The sequence below is a fragment of the Bos javanicus genome, chromosome 7, assembly GCF_032452875.1.
Source record: "Bos javanicus breed banteng chromosome 7, ARS-OSU_banteng_1.0, whole genome shotgun sequence".
NCBI lineage: Eukaryota > Metazoa > Chordata > Mammalia > Artiodactyla > Bovidae > Bos > Bos javanicus.
The window spans coordinates 101,323,903-101,346,716 of NC_083874.1; the positions used below are offsets into that span (position 1 = coordinate 101,323,903).

The following is a 22,814-nucleotide window of genomic DNA, read 5'->3' on the forward strand; positions in this document are numbered from 1 at the left end:
ACATCTGTATTCATGCTGCTGCTGTGTTGATGTGGGGGAAAATCTGGTGACTGACCTTGATTCTTGACTGAAGTCACAAAAATATGCATGATTTGGCCCTTTTCCATAAGACAAATAGCAACAGTCTCCAGTTAAAGCAGGGATTCAATTTCCTTTGTTTTGAGTGTGGAAAAGGGAATTGTTTCCAAACCTTAATATCAGCGGGCTTAGTGAATTTTTTTTCCCTGAAATAGTTTAGATACTCCATTTCAACAGAAGCATTTTGTTTGAATTCATATTTTATTAACTAGGAGTTATTTTGTTTAATTTATACCTGAAGATTTAGAGGCCGGCAGTGTCGTTTTTAAGGGAGAAACGTCTTTTTAATAAGTAATTAAACAAAACCCAAAAACCCAGGAGCATCAACAGAAACTCCTGAAGTCTGAGAATGGATTTCAGAATAGGGCCCCTGGAAGGGACACTGGCAATTATACTGTGGAGCCAGCCTAAGATTTCTGCAAACAGATTTAGATTGGCTCGAGTCCATGAGAACCTCTAGAACTAGCCGTCTGTGACTCCACTGACCCTTTAGGAGTTCAGTCATCAAGGGTTGCCCTGGTTCCATATTAGGAACCACATTTGTAGGTGAATAGTCTGGGACTCTTACAGACCCATCTCTGCCCCTACACCCAAGAATCTGAATCTGTCATCGCACCAGAATGTGTATCTCAGGGCTTGGACAGTGAGATTGGGTATTTGCAGTTCCACACAGCAGAAGTCCGTCTTTTAAGTAAGGCAAGAAAATGTGAGCTTCCCAGTTTTTAAGTAGGAGACATCTTTGCTATTGCACACCAGGTTCTGATTCTGCTACCTTTTTATTTTTGTTCATTGAGAAAATAGCGAAAGAAAAAGCATCTCTCCATCCTCGCATTTGACGCTCCTTGTACGTTTGCCCCTTGAGTTTCTTTCCCTTAGTTTCCCCATCCTATTCAGGACCTCGCCGCTTATAAACTGTGTTTCCCTCACTGGAAAGTAGCCACCTGCTATCTATACAACGAATCTTTTAAGTAACTGGGCGATTTTAAACAAATAACCTCCTTCCATGAGGCTTACTAAGAAGACCTTACATATTTTAGTTACCAAGGGACTTCTCTGCATATTTTCAGAATCTCTAAAACAAACAAATAATAACAAAAAAAAAGACTACCCCCCAAAGAGACTTTTGATGCACATATGCACAATTACTGTTAAGGAGACAATCTAGTGGGCAGGGCGGATTCCATTGCTGTGTTAATCTCATGGTAAGTAAGGTTTTGCCTAGTTGTGTGCAGATCTGATTTCTGGAAACGTCTTCTTACTTGTAAGATGGCAGTAGGATGTTACCTCCATCATAAAGTTGTTATGAGAATTAAATGCATTAAGACGCATCAAGCCCTTAGCTTCAGATCAGTTCAGTCGCTTAGTCGTGTCTGACTTTTTGTGACCCCATGAACCGCAGCACGCCAGGCCTCCCTGTCCATCACCAGCTCCCGGAGTTCACCCAAACTCATGTGCATTGAATCAGTGCCTGGTTGTATGAAGTGCCAAGTGACCAGTTATCTAATAATTCCTCATAGAATCTATTAGTAGAAAACCGATAGAAAGCCATTCACTTCATTGCCAAGTTTCAAAAGGTTAAATGGGCTAGACTTGTGAACTCTATTTACTGTCCAGTAGCACAGGGCCTCTTGTGTGGCTTCTTCTACCCAAACAGACTTACAGAATGTGTTAAAGACTCAAAGGGACTGTTGGATCGGTCCCCAGAAGACTGTTGAATGGTAGGCGAGACTTCCTAAGTATCCCTGGAATCACATTGAGTCTGTTCCTTTCATCGGAAGTGGAGAGAGGAATATAATGTAGGATATTCTGTGTATTCTTTTCTCTCATAGTAGACACAGTACTTTGTTTCTCTAATGTGAATGTTCTAAATTATATGGCCATTATTAAATCTGTGTTCAAATTAATTTCTGACATGGTAAGTGTATTTCTTTTTGAGATATCACATTTTTAGACATTTAGAATATGACCTCACCCATTTTACTTTGGAAATACCGTATGTGAAATAATTTTGAAGGGCATTTTATTTCCTAGGATGTATTTTCAGCAGGTGGCTAATGGCTTTTGACCTGCTGTAGCAGCATACAGAACTGAATGTCAGACAGAGTGTGTTTTAAAAGCTCCATTTTCATTTTACATAATGAAGCGCAGTAATTCTTTTTGAGATTGCCTTGCCTATTTTTCTAAGTGGTTATTGATGGAGATGTGTCAGTTGGGTAGGAGAGAGAAGAAAAAATTGTGATGTTTCAGCATGTAGATTTGAAGACTATTTAAATATATTCAGATTGGTAAAAATGCAAGTATTTTCATTAATAATATCAGATCTAATATCGTTACACGTTAAAAGCCATATAAAGTACATGGTGTCCACCTTCCACCTTTCCGGTATCTTTGAGCCATTGCTATGAAAAGTCACACATTTTAATCCACTCAATTTTCCCTTTGTAATTTCCATTTTCTCTTGAAACATATACAGTTTATTCCATGGGCTGTTTTCATATGCCTTTAAGAATTATCCATACTAAATAATAATTCGCAGCTCTGATGCGAAAGCAGACTATGGCCGAGATTGCTCAGGGTACCCAGGCTGGCAATTTTAGGTCATTGTCAAGGTTAGTTTCAAATTCAGTATTGACACAGGCTTTTATACAATCACAGTCTTTGCAGTCCTACGCCATATCATTTATACATTGAATAACTCTCCAGTTTATACTTAGATGGTTTTTTGAGGTGAAGATGTGTATGCAGCTTGGTTAATGCCCAGAGGCCTTGTGGAGGGGGTGACTGTGAGAAAATGGCAATATCAAGAGTTATATTTCCCGTACTGAACATATTAGAGCTGGCATTTTGCCACCGAACTATATGATAAGGGAGGAATATGGTTTGTGTACTTTGCATTTAAGACTTAATTTCTGAGGCTGAGTTCTAATTTATTTATTCCCTTAGGTAATTACTGATTTTCAAGATGCAAAAGAAGTATATTATTGGATTTTTTTTAATGATTAAACTTGTATCATACATGTCCTTTCTTTAAATTTAGGCACTAAAAATCCTTGCACATCAAAGTAGCTGTGCTTCTCATTTGCGGCTAGAGAGTTAATCATCTTTCAATAATGCTTTGAAGTTGGCTTTTCTTCCTCTTCTTTTTTTCTTAGCCCAGCATGAGTTCATGAATAAAACTAACCACTCTGATAGGTATAGCATATTATTGCTCTTGCCTATGGGTCTTGCTAATAAAAATTCAAATTCTGGTTAGTTTGCTGGAATCAAATCAAGGTGGTACATGGCATACTTTTCTCCTTTATGAAGCCTTCTTGCAGAAAATAGAAGCGGGCTGGGGGGAAAGAAAGCATGGGGTGGAGGAAAAGGACAAAGCAATTCAGGGTTAAATATATTTTAGCTTTTCTGTCTGTGTTGTGATAAGTCTGGAGGTTTTTACTTCTCATTGTCCTGGAATCCTTAAAAATAAAATTCCTATTTAGGACTAACCTCTGAAAAATTGCTATTCTTTAGTTAATGTATATGAATCTGCTGTTGTGTGGGTGAGGTACCAATAACAACAGAGGCACTAACTTCATTTGATAATGTGTATGTGTGTATTTTTACATGCAGCTAGATGGGATGCCTGTCAGCTGAAAAATAGAGTAGGTGATGACTACTAGGTAGGTGATTGCTAAAATAATCTGAAATTCTGGCGGTTGCTAAAATCATCAGCTTGCTTATAAGATGACCTCATCACTAAAGCAAATAGGGTTTGGCATTGTTTTCCACCAACATCAGTACAGAAAAGAATTGTGCCTGGATGCTTCCTTCAGAAAGTGGCATGAGAATTTAGAAACTAGAGAACATACCAGAACCAGAGTGATGACAGTACAAGACATCCCATCCCAGAATCAAGCCCCGTTGGGAAGACCTTCAAGTACAGTTGTTGTTCTGTTGCTTAGTCGCCAAGCTGTGTCCGACTCTGCGAACCTGTGTAGCTTGTCCGGCTCCTCTGTCCATGGGATTTCCCAGGCAAGAATACTGGAGTAGATTGCCATTTCCTTCTCCAGGGGAAGGATCCTTGGTGAAGGACCCCTGCATGCGTCTCCTGCATTGGCAGAAAGATTCTTTACCACTGTGCCACCTTAGTGGAATGCAAATAAGGAGCGTATATAGCAAATTACTTGTATATGTGACAGTGGATAGGAGTGTGGTCTCAGGTAGAGACACCCAAGTTTGGTTCCCAGTTCTGACTATTTGGGTACTTTGGGCAAACAAGTTATTCTTTCTGAGCATCGGATTTCTTACCTGTGAAACAGGGGTGGTGATGGTATCTAATCATATTATTATGCTGAGAAATAACAAATACTTGAAACAAAATAAAAATATTTAAATAAAGAAAAATACTTAAGAATATATTTCAGTTCATTTCAGTTCAGTTCAGTCGCTCAGTCGTGTCCGACTCTTTGCAACCCCATGAATCGCAGCACGCCAGGCCTCCCTGTCCATCACCAACTCCCGGAGTTCACTCAGACTCACGTCCATCGAGTCAGTGATGCCATCCAGCCATCTCATCCTCTGTCGTCCCCTTCTCCTCCTGCCCCCAATCCCTCCCAGCATCAGAGTCTTTTCCAATGAGTCAACTCTTCACATGAGGTGGCCAAAGTACTGGAGTTTCAGCTTTAGCATCATTCCTTCCAAAGAACACCCAGGGCTGATCTCCTTTAGAATGGACTGGTTGGATCTCCTTGCAGTCCAAGGGACTCTCAAGTCTTCTCCAACACCACAGTTCAAAAGCATCAAGTCTTCGGCGCTCAGCTTTCTTCACAGTCCAACTCTCACATCCATACATGCAGAATATATTTACAAATATTTAAAACTTACAACAAAGGAGTGTAATTCCAAAGCCTCAGAAATCTGTCACATTTATGTATTTTGCAAATAGTGGGACACATTGTTACACAGGCCACAGCTGGCCTCAGAATTCTGCCTAACTTGAAACAGCAGGAAGCTTCTCCTATTTTGTAGAAGTTGGTACTCAGCATGCAACATCTGCGTTCTCCCTGAGCCAATCCAGCGCTACCTGTCTTCCTTCTTTTTTCTGTCTTTGCTAACAGTCTCCCTAATGCAAATATCAATTCAGTTACTTGGAAAAGTGGGAATGGAGAGATTCCTACTTGCTTATCCATAATCATAATTTTCAGACACCGTGGTGAGTACTTTGCAGAAGATTGTGTTGACGTCCAGATTTATATTTCTAGATCTAGTCTCTACCCCAAGCTCCATTCATTAGTTACTTTATTACTTTGACTCCATTTATGAACAGATGTCCACATTTGTTGGTCACTGTTCAGGCTCCTTCAATCACACTGGGCTTCCTCATGTTCCTTCAACATTCTGAGCTCATTTTTGTCTTGGGACCTTTGTTCTTGGTGGTCTCTGAGTCTGGAAGGACCTGTGATTTTATTTTATGCATCCTTCTCCTTGTTCAAAGGCCATTTCTACTGAGATGGAGGTGACAATTCTAAGTCATTCTCCCATCTAGTCAGTTTCTTATCCTGTCATCCTATGATATGTTTCTTCAGAGTCTTTTCGCATATATATCAGGTTATGTTGTTCATTTAATGGCTTGTTGTTTTCTCTCCTGACCCAGAATGCAAGCTCCGTGAATTCAGCGCCCTTGCATGGTTCAGTCAGCACTCTATCCTGGTACCTGCCTCTGCGCCTGGCTCACAGGAGTGCTCGGAAAAACATTGAGAGGTATGGTTATTCTCTCCTTTATTTCATGGTTGAGAGACTCGATGCCCAGGAAGTTTCAGTATCAATAGCTTGCCCAAGACCACAGGGGTTAGAGATGCCTGAGCTGGGATTTAGACTCGGTGCTGTGCTCTAGAATCCTGTGCCACAATGACTGCTTTTCCTCCGATGAAGGTCGGAAATGTCAGTGGGAGGCATGGGGCCCTTTTGGTTCCTGGAACTTCCTTTGAATCCCAGGGCCAGTGGTTATTGTTTTTTCTACAGCTTTGTCAGAGACACGTTGGTCCTAATGACTTTATATTCTAGTATCCTGAGCTTATCTTCTCTTCCCTTTTCCTCCTTGACTCAGTGCCCAAGACATGGCTGGTTAATATTTTATAAGAATGCATTCAATCCTTTACTGCTTGGGAAAACCAATGAAACACCAGATTTTAAAGACTCTCCCTAAGGGCTGGAATCCATGGGTTTGAACGCAGATGGAATTTTCCACTGGGCCAGTGTCCGTCTTTTTTATTTCCATGCTTTTTTTTGAGCATTTTTTTTTTCTTAACTTGACAATGGTTACAGCTATATGTTTCTTTTTCTGAGTTTGTGCTAGCAACACAGGTAATGCTTTGGTTGTACTTGGCCCCTACTGAATAAACAGTTCCACCTCCATGCCTTTCTGCCCCATTGCCAGACCCCCTTGCAAGATGGGTGCGGAAGCTGGGCTATTTATGTTGTCTTAACCAGATATTCTATAGAATAAACAGGCAGTCTTGCAATGTATATCGTTCAAACGTATAAATGTGTTTCAGCTTTTGGAGGAAAGAGGAAAAAAGAAAAATCAAACCAGGACAGTTGATTAAAAAGGGATAATCCCCTGCATTTCATAAGTGACACCCAGCACATTATAAAGGGGGCAGTTACTGGTGCTCTTTACGCTAGGACCTTATAAAGGGGGCAGTTACTGGTGCTCTTCACGCTAGGACCTTATAAAGGGGGCAGTTACCGGTGCTCTTTACGCTAGGACCTTATAAAGGGGGCAGTTACTGGTGCTCTTCACGCTAGGACCTTTGGTGTATGTTGCTGTATTTAACCTTTTGGAAGCTATTGACATCATTTGGGAACTTCAGGTAAACGTGCCTTAATCAGTTGAACAGAAGGGACCTTAGCTTTGTGGAACTGACCGGTTGATTAGTTTAAATCCAAACACACACACACAGGCCTGCCTGGTTGCTCTTTTGACACCCTGGCACAAAAGGATTTCATTCGGGGGCCTTGTAACCCGCATCCTGCATCAGACCCTTTCAGCTCTGCTGGTCTTCTTAGGCTGCAGGCATCATCTTTAACCCCTCTTATGCTTCCTTTTGTTTCATGAAAACAGTATCTGTGCTTGGATTCATACAAACACGTTACTTTTTCCTCACAGTTCTCTATTTATATCCCAGGGAAGAAGGTCTTTTCAAGTTCCACTAATTGAGAGACAAAAATGGGAACTTATCTCCAACTGGCTTCTTTAGAAAAACTGTATTAGAATTTAATCCAGTGCTTCCTTTGGGAATTAGAATCAAAATTAGAATCATGAAATGGTGAAATAAATTCTCGGTATTAGAGTAAGCCATCATCTGTAATTCCTTTGACTTTCAGATTCAAAACACTGGAGGATTTTATAATCAGTGTTTAGTTTTGGGAAAACATTTAAGTTAATGGGCTCATGGGTGAGTTTAGTGGTGGTATAGAGCTCTAGTCCTGGGTGTTTAAATGAAAGCAAAGTTTAAATTCTTTAAGGATAAAACTTTGAATAATTTCAGGCTATTACATGGACTGATGAAAGTACCCATCCATTGGACACTCACTTGAGCTTGCTCATAGAAGAGAGCAGATGTTTGTGTGGCAGAAATGAAAGTATTGCTATAGAATGTTAGACTGGAAAAGATCAACACCCTCATTTTCAACAACAAAAATCTAAGGTCCCCATTTAATTATTCAAGCTCATACTTGGCCAATTTCTGCTTCCTCATCACCCAGTCGCAGCACTGTCCTTGAATACAAATGAAGCCTTTCAAAGAAGGTGGTATAATCTGATTCTCTCTGGTTTTGTTCATTATTATTAATTGTAATAACTTTTTAATTGAGAGGCTTTTGATGTGCCAGTACTTTATACATTATCTTTATAACTACAGCATGAGGTCGTATTACTGTTCTTCTCTTTTTGACAATGAAAATCTGATGTTTAGAAAAGTCAAGGATTTGCCCAGAATAACTGAGCCAGTGAGATAAGATACTTTTTTTTTCCCTTAGAAAAAATAGGTTTGTCACTGGATATAGGGAAGAGAATTGGGTAATAAGAAACATTTCTTCCAAGCCTCATGAGTTGCCTTGAAAATATTATGTTGATGTGAATGACTCTGCCATGGATCATTGGTAAGGAAGAAAAATTAAGGCCATCTGGCCTCAATTCTTTGGAAATAGTGGATTTGCTGGGAGGCAGTATGAGAGCACCCCCTTTCTGGCTGTAGTCAGAAGCAGTAGATATCCAGGTGAGGAGCCTATTGAGGTACCAGAGGACCTAGAAGCTCTGTGGTTCAAGATGAATCACTGCATCATTTTGAGACTCTTTTTATTTTCATTTCTGAAGGTAAAATTCCAGTTCCTGCCTTACCTACCACACTGGCAAACTGGATGCTGTGGCTGACTGGTCAAGGCTTTAGAAATCCTGGCCACATATCCCCTTAAAAGTGGCACTTTTAACTTCCATTTGCTTCTAAATGGGCACTTGCCAACACGAATTTATTTTAGTTTAAAAAATAAGTTAAGCTCAGAGTCTTGTTGAACCCTATCAACAACCCGACTCGATGGACATGAGTTTGAGTAAGCCCTGGGAGCTGGTGGTGGACAGGGAGGCCTGGCGTGCTGCAGTCCTTGGGGTCGCAAAAAGTCGGACACAACTGAGCGACTGAACTGAACTGAACTGATACTTCAGTTTAAGGATTAAAGTGGTTTGTCGATGAGATTTACAATACTTTTGACAGTCAAGGGTAGATTTCTTTCGTGTGTCTCTCCTGTGAAAACGGTATTTTTACCTTTGAACTTTTGTTTTAAGTCTGAAAAATTGTAATATTACCTGGATGTCTGTGAAGCCTTCGGTTCCACTGGGAAATAAGAAGTGACATTTAGGACAGATGAAAAATTGGTGTGGTTCTCCAGCAAGAAGCTGCCAGGGTTTGGTGGAGCTAGTGCTGTTACTTGGCATTTCGGCCCGGCTCCCTGCCCTGTGTCATGAGTGGCCTAGTGTGGGTGTGTACTTCATACGGCCTGTCTGTGCGTTCTTGGGGAATCCAAAGAAAGGAGGTAGTTATCAATTTGAGAGAGAGTTTCTGATCTTCTCTAAGAAGGCGGTGAGACTGCACTGATGGAGAGATTTAGTGGAGTGGCAAAAGGAAATAGAATCCTCATGAAAACATGACATAATAGGCTGTTTTTGTAGAATAAGAGGAGAATGAAAGCTCAATAAAGCCTGGATTTAGGGAATGAACGTTGGCGACACAAGGCCCCTTTTCCCTAAAGTAAGCATCTTTAATAAGATATAAAACCTGGCCACCTGGGACCGTTTGTCTTACCGACACTTGATTTCCTGCCTGAGGTCTTCCATATTCCCATCAGCCTCTCTAGTGGTTGGAGACCTCTTGGCTTTCTCTTATTTTTGGATGGGCACTTTTTTTTAATGATGTATAAATTATTTAATTAAATTAAACATAATAAAAAGAACCAGTGCAATAAAAAAATCAAATTAATTAATAGAGACAATTAAAAAACAATTACAGTATTAAGATCAAATTTGAGAACAATCAAAAGTAACTTTGGGTTAACGGGCCACGGGGTAGGTGAGTGCTCAGCGCAGGAGCTGTGACCCAGGGCTCCTTGCTTAGTCTCAGCATTCAGCATGGGAGGGACTTGGAGATACTCCTTTCTAAACTCTACCTTAAAAGAATAAACCTAACAGGCCAGCTTTCCTGTTGCATTCTTACTCTCTAGCCATCCCATCTCCGGAGCGATCCATCCATACCTCCTCCCTTTGGTGTGCGTGTAGTAAACAACCTGTATTTGCCTTTCCCAGCCTCAGTTTGTTTAGACATGTGGATCTTCTCCCAGGAAGAGTTGCCTGAAACACCTAGGAGGTAGTCTGGCTAGTGGGTTAGGGTTTAGGCTACTGCGGCTGTCATTGGCCTTCCCTGAGGGCAGGTAGATCAGGACTGCAAGTTCAGAACACATTTAGATGAATTTCCATCTTTTTCAGTTACACTAGTAATTCATATCCATCATTAGAAAAACTTTTATAAGTTTAAAATTATGTAATATAAAAATTGGAGGACTCTCTCAGTCTGTAATTGAAACTATCAGAAGTAACCACTCCTAGAAATTGGGTGTATATCTTTTAGGCATTTTTCAATGCATTTTCAAATAAATTAGTACATTTATTTAAAAATTTGAATCATATGTATTATGTATACATATATATGTAGAGGTATATATACCTGTGTGCGTGCTCAGCACTCAGTCTTTCCAACTCTTTGTGACCCAATAGACTGTAGCCCACCAGGCTCCTCTATCCATGGGATTTCCCAGGCAAGAATACTGTATGTGTATGTATGTGTATACATATATACTACTACTACTACTAAGTCACTTCAGTCGTGTCCAACTCTGCTCGACCCCATAGACGGCAGCCCACCAGGCTCCTCCGTCCCTGGGATTCTCCAGGCAAGAACACTGGAGTGGGTTGCCATTTCCTTCTCCAATGCATGAAAGTGAAAAGTGAAAGTGAAGTCACTCAGTCGTGTCCAACCCTCAGCGACCCCGTGGACTGCAGCCTTCCAGGCTCCTCTGTCCATGGGATTTTCCAGGCAAGAATACTGTATGTGTATGTATGTGTATGCATATATAGACACACACTATTTTCATGAATTTCAAGGTAAACTTTGCATGTTTTGCTTCTCAAACTCGGTATCTCAGACAAAACAAGTGAGGATGGTAGTAATTCATTTTGTTGGAAAGTCTTTTCCCTTTGCCTACATTAAGCAAAAACTGAATTATTACGTTTTTCATGAGAGTTGACTTACTATTCTTCTTCTGGAACTCTCTCCAACCTCTACAGTAGTGAAGAGTCCAACTTGTTAGTTAGGTTAAAATTCTTTACATTTTTCCAGATTGTAAATTGGTGCTGTGGTATTTCATTTTGCTATTTTTGTAAGCAGTATTATTGCTATACATTTGTACAGTATTTACTCACGAGGGAAGCATTAAAAGCCAGGCTTAGCTTCTTCTGAATCGAAATAGAGATAATAATAGTTTATTTGTAATAGTTTTAAAGAAGCTGAAGTTGAACAGTTCTATGAAGACCTACAAGACCTTTTAGAACTAACACCCAAAAATCCCAATAGTGAAAAATCCTTTTCATTATAGGGGACTGGAATACAAAAGTAGGAAGTCTAGAAACACCTGGAGTAACAGGCAAATTTGGCCTTGGAGTACGGAATGAAGCAGGGCAAGGCTAATAGAGTTTTACCAAGAGAATGCACTGTGATAGCGAACATCCTTTTCCAACAACACAAGAGAAGAAATGGTCAACACCGAAATCAGATTGATTTTATTCTTTGCAGACAAAGATGGAGAAGCTCTATACAGTACAGTCAGCAAAAACAAGACCAGGAGCTGACTGTGGCTCAGACCATGAACTCCTTATTGCCAAATTCAGACTTAAATTGAAGAAAGTAGGGAAAACCACTAGACCATTCAGGTATGACCTAAATCAAATCCCTTATGATTATACAGTGGAAGTGAGAAATAGATTTAAGGGCCTAGATCTGATAGATAGAGTGCCTGATGAACTATGGACGGAGGTTCGTGACATTGTACAGGAGACAGGGATCAAGACCATCCCCAAGAAAAAGAAATGCAAAAAAGCAAAATGGCTGTCTGAGGAGGCCTTACAAATAGCTGTGAAAAGAAGAGAAGTGAAAAGCAAAGGAGAAAAGGAAAGATATAAGCATCTGAATCCAGAGTTCCAAAGAATAGCAAGGAGAGATAAGAAAGGCTTCCTCAGTGATCAGTGCAAAGAAATAGAGGAAAACAACAGAATGGGAAAGACTAGAGATCTCTTCAAGAAAATGACAGATACCAAGGGAACATTTCATGCAAAGATGGGCTTGATAAAGGACAGAAATGGTATGGACCTAATAGAAGCAGAAGATATTAAGAAGAGGTGGCAAGAATACACAGAAGAACTGTACAAAAAAGATCTTCACAACCCAGATAATCATGATGGTGTGATCACTGACCTAGAGCCAGACATCCTGAAATGTGAAGTCAAGTGGGCCTTAGGAAGCATCACTACAAACAAAGCTAGTGGAGGTGATGGAATCCCAGTTGAGCTATTCCAAATCCTGAAAGATGATGGTGTGAAAGTTCTGCACTCAATATGCCAGCAAATTTGGAAAACTCAGCAGTGGCCACAGGACTGAAAGAGGTCAGTTTTCATTCCAATCCCAAAGAAAGGCAATGCCAAAGAATGCTCAAACTACTGCACAATTGCACTCATCTCACATGCTAGTAAAGTAATGCTCAAAATTCTCCAAGCCAGGCTTCAGCAATATGTGAACTGTGAACTTCCAGATGTTCAAGGTGGATTTAGAAAAGGCCGAGGAACCAGATATCAAATTGTCAACATCCGCTGGATCAAGGAAAAAGCAAGAGAGTTCCAGAAAAACATCTATTTCTGCTTTCTTGACTATGCCAAAGCCTTTGACTGTGTGGATCACAAGAAACTGTGGAAAATTCTGAAAGAGATGGGAATACCAGACCACCTGACCTGCCTCTTGAGAAACCTATATGCAGGTCAGGAAGCAACAGTTAGAACTGGACATGGAACAACAGACTGGTTCCAGATAGGAAAAGGAATACGTCAAGGCTGTATATTGTCACTGTGTTATTTAACTTCTATGCAGAATGTATCATGAGAAACGCTGGGCTGGAAGAAGCACAAGCTGGAATCAAGATTGCTGGGAGAAATATCAATAACCTCAGATATGCAGATAACACCACCCTTATGGCAGAAAGTGAAGAGGAACTAAAGAGCCTCTTGATGAAAGTGAAAGAGGAGAGTGAAAAAGTTGGCCTAAAGCTCAACATTCAGGAAACTAAGATCATGGCATCTGGTCCCATTACTTCATGGGAAATAGATGGGAAAGAGTGGAAACAGTGTCAGACTTTATTTTGGGGGGCTCCAAAATCACTGCAGATGGTGATTGCAGCCATGAAATTAAAAGACGCTTACTCCTTGGAAGGAAAGTTATGACCAACCTAGATAGCACATTCAAAAGCAGAGACAGTACTTTGGCAACAAAGGTCCATCTAGTCAAGGCTATGGTTTTTCCAGTGGTCATGTTTGGATGTGAGAGTTGGACTGTGAAGAAAGCTGAGCACCAAAGAATTGATGCTTTTGAACTGTGGTGTTGGAGAAGACTCTTGAGAGTCCCTTGGACTGCAAGGAGATCCAACCAGTCCATCCTAAAGGTGATCAGTCCTGGGTTTTTATTGGAAGGACTGATACTAAAGCTGAAACTCCAGTACTTTGCCTCATGCGAAAAGTTGACTCATTGGAAAAGACTCTGATGCTGGGAGGGATTGGGGGCAGGAGGAAAAGGGGACGACAGAGGATGAGATGGCTGGATGGCATCACTGACTCTATGGATGTGAGTCTGTGAACTCCGGGAGTTGGTGATGGACAGGGAGGCCTGGCGTGCTGCGATTCATGGGGTCGCAAAGAGTAGGACACGATTGAGTGACTGAACTGAACTGAATTGAGACCTGAGTCTACAGTGCAGAATGACAACCTTCATTTTTCTTGTGTTAGGAATATCTTAAGGAGGATCCTGAAGTTACTTGATTATCCTTGCAATTACAGTATTTGTAGTAGAAAAATTAGACTATGGTATTGTTTAAAAACATGTCAATCTAATACTCATAGAGAAGAGAACAATAGTTTTTACAGTCCAGATGTAAATTATATACTTATTAAAACAGTGCCCTGATCAAATAAGCATGATATATCATTACAGACTCAGTTTGATGTTGAAACACTGTTATTTTAAGCTATTGCTTTAAACTTGGTATTTTGAAGAAGGGTTGTATTCTTGTGAACAAGGAGACAGATGCAGGCGGGGACGAGTAGTTCAAAGGGAAGATTTAAATTATGTATAGGTGTAGGGGTGGTTAGAAGTAATTCTGCCTGTGATAGAAAACTTAATCAGGAAGACTGTGGAGCAGGGAGACAGCAGATTTCTTCTGACTTTATCTGGGTGTCCTAATTGGATCTTTCGCTGTGGGTGTTTTCTGGAGAAGTGAGGTATTGGCGGGGATTTAGTGGAGCTTGGAAATGAATGGACCGGGCAGCTGCCGCCTCCTGGAGAAGTAAATAGAGAGCCTGGGTTCTCATTGTTATCAGGACTCTGACCTCTGAAGGCGCAGATGTGAGCTTTCTTTTCAAAGGGAGTCAAGTATTTCCCTTCAAGGAAAAGGATGTTTGTAACGTAATAATATCAATGCTTGTTAAGTGAGAGACCCATCTATGAATACTTATGCCGTTGCTACCTGGGAGGATTATTTATTGACCTGTGACTCCAGCAGAGCTTCAGCTGTGAGGCGAATATTGCTCATGGGGTCATGGCATGGCATTTGTCATTCAAAAGTCACATTGCGGTGAAGAGATCCCGAATTCGTTGAGAGTCCCCTGGCTCCGTGTCTCACGCGCCGCTTCTGTGACAGCCTTCATCCCCTGCTTAGCAAACCCAAGCCTGGTAGCTCGAGCCCCAGGAAGTTGTTAAAGCAATTAAAGGCTTCTGTCTCCCAGCACATCGCTTGGTTACCATAGTATCCTCTGCCTCCAAGTCTCTCCTGATGATGTCAGTATGCATACAGGGGTTGTTCAGAGCATCTGCGTGGGGATGAGTCACCCCGCAATAAAGCCCCTCGCCTGGCGCTCGGTTTCCAGTTCGATTTCAGATGTCCCTAGGCATGGAAGGTAAGTGCCTCGGTGTGCGTGCCGGAGAATCACCAGATGCCTGTGTTCTTCTCTTTCAGGTCTCTTTCAGGTGTGTGCGTGGGGTCTTGCTTTCTAAGATATGCACTGACCGAGCTCATGGTGCACGGTAGCCTTGCAGCCAGTCACCTAGAGTAGACTTACAGTTTGTACTTTGAGTGTGTGTACATGTGTGTGTGTGTGTGTGCACATACACATGGGTGGGCTCATAAAAATAACTGAATGCACAGTGTAATGCTAGCTGGCTACTCTCCTTGGTAGGCAGCAGTAGCAGACACAGTAGAGCTTTTTGCTTCAAACGATTCAAAATATATACATTTCTTTAAATATTTTGACAGGTGTCACAGGACAAATGCGGCTTGCTCGGAGTGTGAATTATGTTATTTTTTACTGATACTTCATATGTTTTATCCTGTTTTGAATAGCATTAACATTTGAAAGGTCTAAGAGGTTACGAGAAGATATTATTAGAAAGAAGGACCAAGTTACATTGAGAATTTGCATGTTAAAGAAATTAAAACTGAAATTGTAAAACAAAGGTTTGATTACAGGGAGGGTATATGAAGTTTAAAGTTTATTGATAGCTATCGTTTCAGACTAATTTCATACTTTGGGTGTTTTTCAAGATATCTTGCAATTTCATAATAAATGACAATGCTCCTATTATTGTGACAAAGGAAATCAGTGCTTCATAAAAGTTCTCCTTCAACACATATCCGTGCTTGTTAAGGATAAGCAAACTGTGTTCGGCTTTATGAAAAGAATACTGTGGAACCACTTACAGCATTCAAATAGAGGAGCCATGAATGAAGATGTCCCTTGGAAAGTTCGTTTTCTGTTTCAAGTTTTCTGCCACAATGTGCCCATCGGTAAACACTTTAAGAGATGGATTTCTCTCTGCTGCTTATGTCTGAATCCCTCCATCCTGAGAGTTCTGTCCATGTGAAATGTTAGCTGTGCATTTATTTCCTCCTCTTGGTTCCCACAGTGTATTCTGTGACGAATGTAATAATGTGTTCAAATGAAGGTCATAAGTAAAGGCAGTTTCTGACTCATTAGTGGATAGCTTTGCAGGAGAATAAAGCAAAGTGGAGTGTGTGGGTTGAAGACTCCCCTGTTGTTTTAGGTAGCTGAGTCTTTATTCTATGTAGGAGGTACACAGGTGGCTCTTTTGAGAGATCAGTAAACGGTTTAGATTGCCCGTTTCTAGAGAAACGTTGATTAAAACCGGCAGTTTTTCTTTCCTTTGCTCTTGGAGTCCTCTGAACTAGACCCTGCTCTCTCCCTTTGCGTTGTTTTGTGTGATGTGTTAGTGGACAGAGGATGTTCTTCATTCTCCTTTCTTTAAAGAATCAGTGAAAGACATGGTTGTAAGAGTATCAAATAAGGTTAAAGATTAAAAACTAAGTTACTTTCAGGGTTTAATCTATCATCTCAAATATCATCAACGCTTACTTATGAATTCTTTTCTACCCTAAAATGTGTTAAAATGCTTTGATTTTTAATTTCTTTATTGTTTTGAATATTTAATGCTACTTAGGTATTTGATGCTACTTATGTATTCTTAGACACGTTACCAAACTCTTTCTGGTATAGGAATCAGTGCAACTTCCCTTGTAACTCTGTCGGTAAAGACTCTGCCTGCAATGCAGGAGACCCAGGTTCGATTCCTGGATGGAGACGATCCCCTGGAGAAGGAAATGGCAACCCATTCCATATTCTTGCCTGGAGAATCCCAAGGACAGAGGAGCCTGGCAGGCTACAGTCCATGGGGTCACAAGAGTCGAACACAACTTAGCAACTAAACCAACACCATGTATTTGAAAATTTGCTAGTCAATTTAAAAAATTCCTGAAAAGTGGAAAGAAACTTATGATACTACCTGTTTTAGATTATGGTTGTTAAATAGTAAAGAAATTAAGCTAATTGAAACTGCTTCTATATCTTTTAAAACCTTTTCACTGAAACACTTTCATAATGTTTGTGTTGGAAAGAAGACTTATATTCTGGGCTATGTTACATCAGGTTTTTGCTCCTGTATTAATGTTTTGGATACTGTAATCTATCAAGTAGCTAACTCTTTGTAATAAGAAAAATACTTCTGCAGTTTTGAACCCTTAAAATATGCATGTATTGAATATATATCCATCCTCCTGCTGATAACCAGTACAAGTAGCATTTTATATAGAGTGCACTGTAAAGATTACAGGCTCCTTCTTGCTACCATTGGGAAGTGGTTCCAAGCAGTTTTGGGCAGGGGTAATTTTAAAAATTGGTTTAGCAGAGTTTTCATTTTATTTTTATGTCGTGATAAGCATGTTTTAAGTTTTACACGTAGTTGAACTTGTTCCTGCTGATATATGGAAATGCCAGTTCTGTACACTTTCCCAATGTGAGACGACGAAACACACAGAAAAAGGATCACTTTGGCTTCCAGTAGAGTGAAAGTGTTAGTCACTCAGTCGTGTCCAACTCTTTGCGAACCCGTGGGCTGCAGCCCACCAGGCTCCTCTGTCCATGGAATTCTCCAGGCAAGAGTACTGGAGTGGATTGTCATGCCCTTTTCCAGGGGATCTTCCCGACCCAGGGAGCGAATCCGGGTCTTCTGTGTTGCACACAGATTCTTAGCATCTGAGCCACAGGGAAACCAGGAATGAGAGCAAGCTGTCTGAAGTACACGGCCCTGGAAACGAGCAATTTGTCCAGTGAGAGGAGAGGAGCTCAAGTTGTAAGAGGTTGGTTTAAGTGCTTAGCCTGATTTTTTGTGTTCGTTTAATGTCCGAGCCAGGGCTGGGCCTGGATTCCTGCACTTAAGCAGGTTGGTTTTCATTTACAGTGTCTCATGCGCCCCAGCTGGAGGAATACTTTTTCCTAGTCCACTTTTCCTTTCTCTCACAAAAGGAGTGATAAAAATAGTATAATAACTAGGAAAATGTATCATTTTTCTCCTGTTGCTATAAAAAATTACTGCCAACTTGGTGAATAACATTTGTTGTCTTAGAGCTCTGTGGGTTAGAAGTCAACGAGGTCTCGATGGGCTAAGAAAAGGAAGGCTTGGGGCTGTGTTCCCTTCTGGAGGTTCTAGGGGAGAATCCATTTCTTTGTGTTTTTCAGCTTCTAGGGACCACCTGCATCCCTTGGCTTATGGCCACCCTCCTTAAATCTCACCAGCCAGAAAGTACAGACTGAATTCTTATGTGGCTGTCTCTCTGGTTCTCTGAGCCCAAGGAGGGCCCTTCGTTTTAAGGGACTCATGTGAGGAGACATGGCCCAGCTGCATAGCGCAGGATAATCAGCTCATTTTAGGGTAAGAGCCTTGTCCTTAATCACATCCCTGTCATGTAGGGTGACATACTCACAGGTTCCAGGCATTAGGATTCCAGGCATTAAATGGTCCTCTTTGAGGACCATTTTTCTGCACTGCCCCCTCAGAGACTGCAGAATATATGGCTGATTTATCAACGTTAAGGGCTTCCCTGGTGGGTCAGCTGGTAAGGAATCCACCTGCAACAAGGGAGACCTGGGTTTGATCCCTGGGTTGGGAGGTTCATAAATCAGAAATTTTGTACTTAAACTCGTGATTGCCAACACAGGCCATGAAATCTTGACCTCATGCAGTCATCCCCAAGGATATTAAAATGCCTCAAGATCATTAAGGAGGGAAAGTCACATTAGGAAGAAATGTTTTGCCAAGTCAAACGTTCAAGAATCTGAGGGACAGATGTGAGCCTTATAAAGTGACGCTGTTCTCAGCTTATTTTAGTGAGAGGCTCACATCAGATGAAGTTAATTAAAACAACTGATTTGGGACTGTGAAAATTCCGTGAGTTAACTCCTGTGTGAATGAGCCGGGGTTTGTTTAGAAGCTGAAGAAGGTAATAGCTAGGCCACTAGAGACCAAAATGTGAGATCTGGTATCCCTGAGTTTTGAATAACACTGTCGTTCATTGATCCAGCATTAAGCCATCTGACTCACAGGACCCAGCAAATGAGCCTGGCTGGCGTGCCCTGCTTGATTTCCTAGGAAAGACACAATCTGTCACCCTAATCAATATTGCTCGACTTGAGGCCAGCAAAATAGTTTCTGTAGTTGTTTATGTCCTGTATTTATCTAGAGTTTTAGCCAATTCCTGGCATATGAACCCATCTGTACTAAGCACAAGATAATTTATATCTAGTCGTGGGTTTTAAACCTTCTTTGATGAGCACTAGTGGTCAGAGACGCAGAGGATAACATTCTCAAGCACGTCACTTTGAGACCGGAAACCTGAAATTACATCTTGCCGTGGTTCTCTCAAAGAAAGGAGATGGAAAGAAAACCAATCGTTCTCCTTCTTAGTTTTGGAATAACGTTCTGGAGGAAAACTAAACAGTATCTTAAGACCCTTATTTAGAAGAAAAGGACTTGTGGATCACCACACATTTCTTTGCAAGAGGTAATTATTTTGACATTGATTCTTTTTGGTTGTAGAGAGGTAAAACTAACTTAGGCTTCTACATGAAAGCGAAATCTGATTTTATGTCATCATGGGCTTTGTCAATCAAAATATCATTAAAGGAAAACTGTTATGTGACAGTGAACTTAAGAATTAAAATCAATGTTATACAGTTTGACAAATGATATAAATAAGCCCAAAATATAAATAAATAAAGCCCAGCACCTTTAAACCTTTAAAAAATGCATACCGAATGTTCAAATTAATGCTGAATTTTACCAGCTAAATTAGATAAGTAGAGATGAAATCTCTGTTTCTTTAAAGAAAAAAAAAATAACTACTTCACAGAGCAGCTGCCTTCTCTGTGATAGAAGAGACTGTTTAATCTTTAAATCATTTTGAACTGGCTCGGTTGCTTTACTGATCCTTTAACTTTGTTAAAAATTATCTTTAAAGTTTATCTTTGAAAAAAATCAGAGATAAAGGAACTAATGGAGATGAGAGTTTTGAGGTTCTGAATTGTATTTGGTCAGTGGGTGGTGGATAAGATGGAAGGAGACTTCAGAATCAGAAACTTCAAAGGTTGTTATGATTTCTCATTGACTGTTTTGAACACTAGCTCAGGGCTTTATGTCTCGGGGGATTTTCCCGGTAACAGGAGTAAAGGCAGTCAGCAAATAAGTGATGGAACTGGGAGATCTCCCTAAGTCTTTCCTGCTCTAAAGGCTTTGCAGATCAGAGTAGTGCAGTCTCTGTTCATTTTCCACACTGACCTTGCACTCCCTTGTTTTCCTTTAGTTTTTGGGTATTTTTTTTTAATTGCTTTAAATTGACTTCCATCTTTAAAATGGGTCAAACGTGCAAAAAGAAAAGCAATGATTGGAATTATTTCAGGTGAAAATCATGCTATTTTAATTTGTGGAATGCCTCTGTTTCTGCCTGTTTCTGCTTTGGATGTGAGGTCTCTATAACAGGACCAGTTTTTTTCATTAACTCCTCTAAAATAGTCAGCTTTGGAGTGAGGATTAATAGAAAGAAAGGGTATCAGTTTTGCATGCAGAATCTGCGGCAGGGGACAAATAGAAAGAAGGGCAGCAGTCCTTGAAATGGCACCAGGGGACCGATGCTGTCTTCTGCATGGGGGCGGAGGATGAGGGGGGGGATGTGTTACCATGGCCACTGCAGTGTGGGACCAGCCAGGAGGTGAGGAGGCTTCATGAGAGTTGTGCCCCAAGCCTGGTGCTTCCCGTCTGTCCTAGAGAGCTTTCTCCATGAAGGGTGCGAGAGAGGGGAGGTACCCGGAGACCCGTCAGGCAGCCTTCAGGATTCATAAGTTTAGGAATGAGCTCACCAGCCCAAAGAAAAAAAGAAAGTGAAGTCACTCAGTTGTGTCCAACTCTTTGCGACCTCATGGACTGTAGCCCAGCAGGCTCCTCCATCCATGGAATTTTCCAGGCAAGAGTACTGGAGTGGGTTGCCATTTCCTTCTTCAGGGGATCTTCCTGACCCAGGGATTGAACCTGGGTACCACCAGCCCAAAGGCTTCTATACATTCAGACCTTCCATAACAAATACGTATCATAGTTTAGAGGAATGTGACTTATCATTGGAATATCAGAGCACGCCAGGAGTCAGGTGGCATGGTTTCCCTTACTGGCAAAGGTCAGCCTTGTCCTCTTCAATCAGAATGCAGTCTCAGTAATTACTATTGAATGCCCTCACGTCTGTGATGGTGCAGCAAGCGCAATGCAGAATTCATCAAAGGGCAGCGTGACCTCAAATTCCAAGGAGTTGCCGGTAAAGGACAGAATAACATATAATGAGAATAGCTTTCTTATCACTTCATAATTATTGTTTTATTTTCATGTTAATTTTTGCCAAGTGGCAAATTCCAGTTTGCCAGGTTGGGACTTAATAAATTCATTTTATTTGCATTTTACTAAAACGTAAACTTTTCTGAAATTGTATATATGAACTGATACATTTACTTGATGGCAGACGTATTGTTATCCTGCTAAGTTTTGTACTCCCTTATTTATCTTTTAGTCCCATTTGCCTGACTTTAAAACACTTACCTTTCTTTTACATTCTATCATAAAATGTCTTTTTCGTACGCACCCACATACGCGGCACACACACCCAGAGTTACTCTACAGTGGACGAGTCCTGACCTAGTCCTTCTCTTTACTCTTGTTTCCATCTTCCTTCAGCCTCTCGATAACGTTTGTTTTAAGCACCTCAAATCTGATTTCTTGAAACCCTGCTGAGTATAAAGCGTCGTGTGCCCAGCGAGGCCCCTGCCCCTCCCTTGCCCCTCTGCGGTCCCTTGCCTGTATAGGTGTCGGCGTTTCCTTCTGATGGGTAGGAGGTTGGTAAAATTAAAGGGCACAGTGGGCAGAGGGAAGGGATGTGGTTGCTTATGGCCAGAAATTGAAGTTAGAATTTCTGTATCAGGAAAAAGGGGAACGGAAGCAGAGCACTGAGATTGTGCTGGGAAATCGGAGCCTTGTTAGGTCCATCGGACCAAGAAAAGCAGCAGCAGCAGCAGAATTGTTTTGTGTTTTATTAGGCCTTTTATGGTGAGCAAAATAGTTTGCATTATGTACACACAGAAACCTCTGCACTGAGTTACCAGTTTACCCTTGTCAACAAATGAAAATTTAAGTTTACAAACCTCAGAACTTGACATTTCTTGGACATCACTACAATTATTGATTCTCTGGTCATCATTTCTCTATCTTGGGTGCTAAATTTTTCAAATAAGTCCCTATATTCTATTTAGAAACAGACTGTGTTTTCTAAATAAATCTTAGAGAGGAAGACGTTCTTATGCCAAGATTCAAATATACTGAACTTGATAATTATCTAGAATTCAGTTCAGTTCCATTCAGTTCAGTCACTCAGTCGAGTCTGACTCTTTGGGACCCAATGAACCGCAGCATGCCAGGCCTCCCTGTCCATCACCAACTCCCGGAGTTTACTCAAACTCATGTCCATTGAGTCGGTGATGCCATCCAACTATCTTATCCTCTGTCCTCCCCTTCTCCTCCTGCCCTCAATCTTTCCTAGCATCAGGGTCTTTTCAAATGAGTCATCTCTTCCCATCAGGTCGCCAAAGTATTGGAGTTTCAGCTTCAAGATCAGTCCTTCCAATGAACACCCAGGACTGATTTCTTTTAGGATGGGCTGGTTGCATCTCCTTGGAGTCCAAGGGATTCTCAACAGTCTTCTCCAACACCACAGTTCAAAAGCATCAATTCTTTGGCATTTAGCTTTCTTTATAGTCCAATTCTCACATCCATACATGACTACTGGAAAAAACCATGGCCTTGACTACACAGACCTTTGTTGGCAAAGTAATGTCTCTGCTTTTGAATATGTTATCTAGGTTGGTCATAACTTTCCTTCCAAGGAGTAAGCATCTTTTAATTTCATGGCTGCAATCACCATCTGCAGTGATTTTGGAGCCCCAGAAAAATAAAGTC

At 41.0% G+C, this 22,814-nt stretch overlaps 1 protein-coding gene across 12 annotated transcripts in view; it reads left to right on the forward strand.

Annotated features, from left to right (window-relative positions):
- The window catches only part of PAM (peptidylglycine alpha-amidating monooxygenase), a 325,194-nt gene that overhangs the window by 46,837 nt on the left and 255,543 nt on the right, over nt 1-22,814 (forward strand). For all 12 annotated transcript variants that reach the window (XM_061424504.1, XM_061424505.1, XM_061424506.1 and 9 more), the window contains exon 2: nt 5,711-5,817. The gene's annotated coding sequence lies outside the window, so the exon portion shown is untranslated. The remainder of the gene's footprint in view (nt 1-5,710; nt 5,818-22,814) is intronic.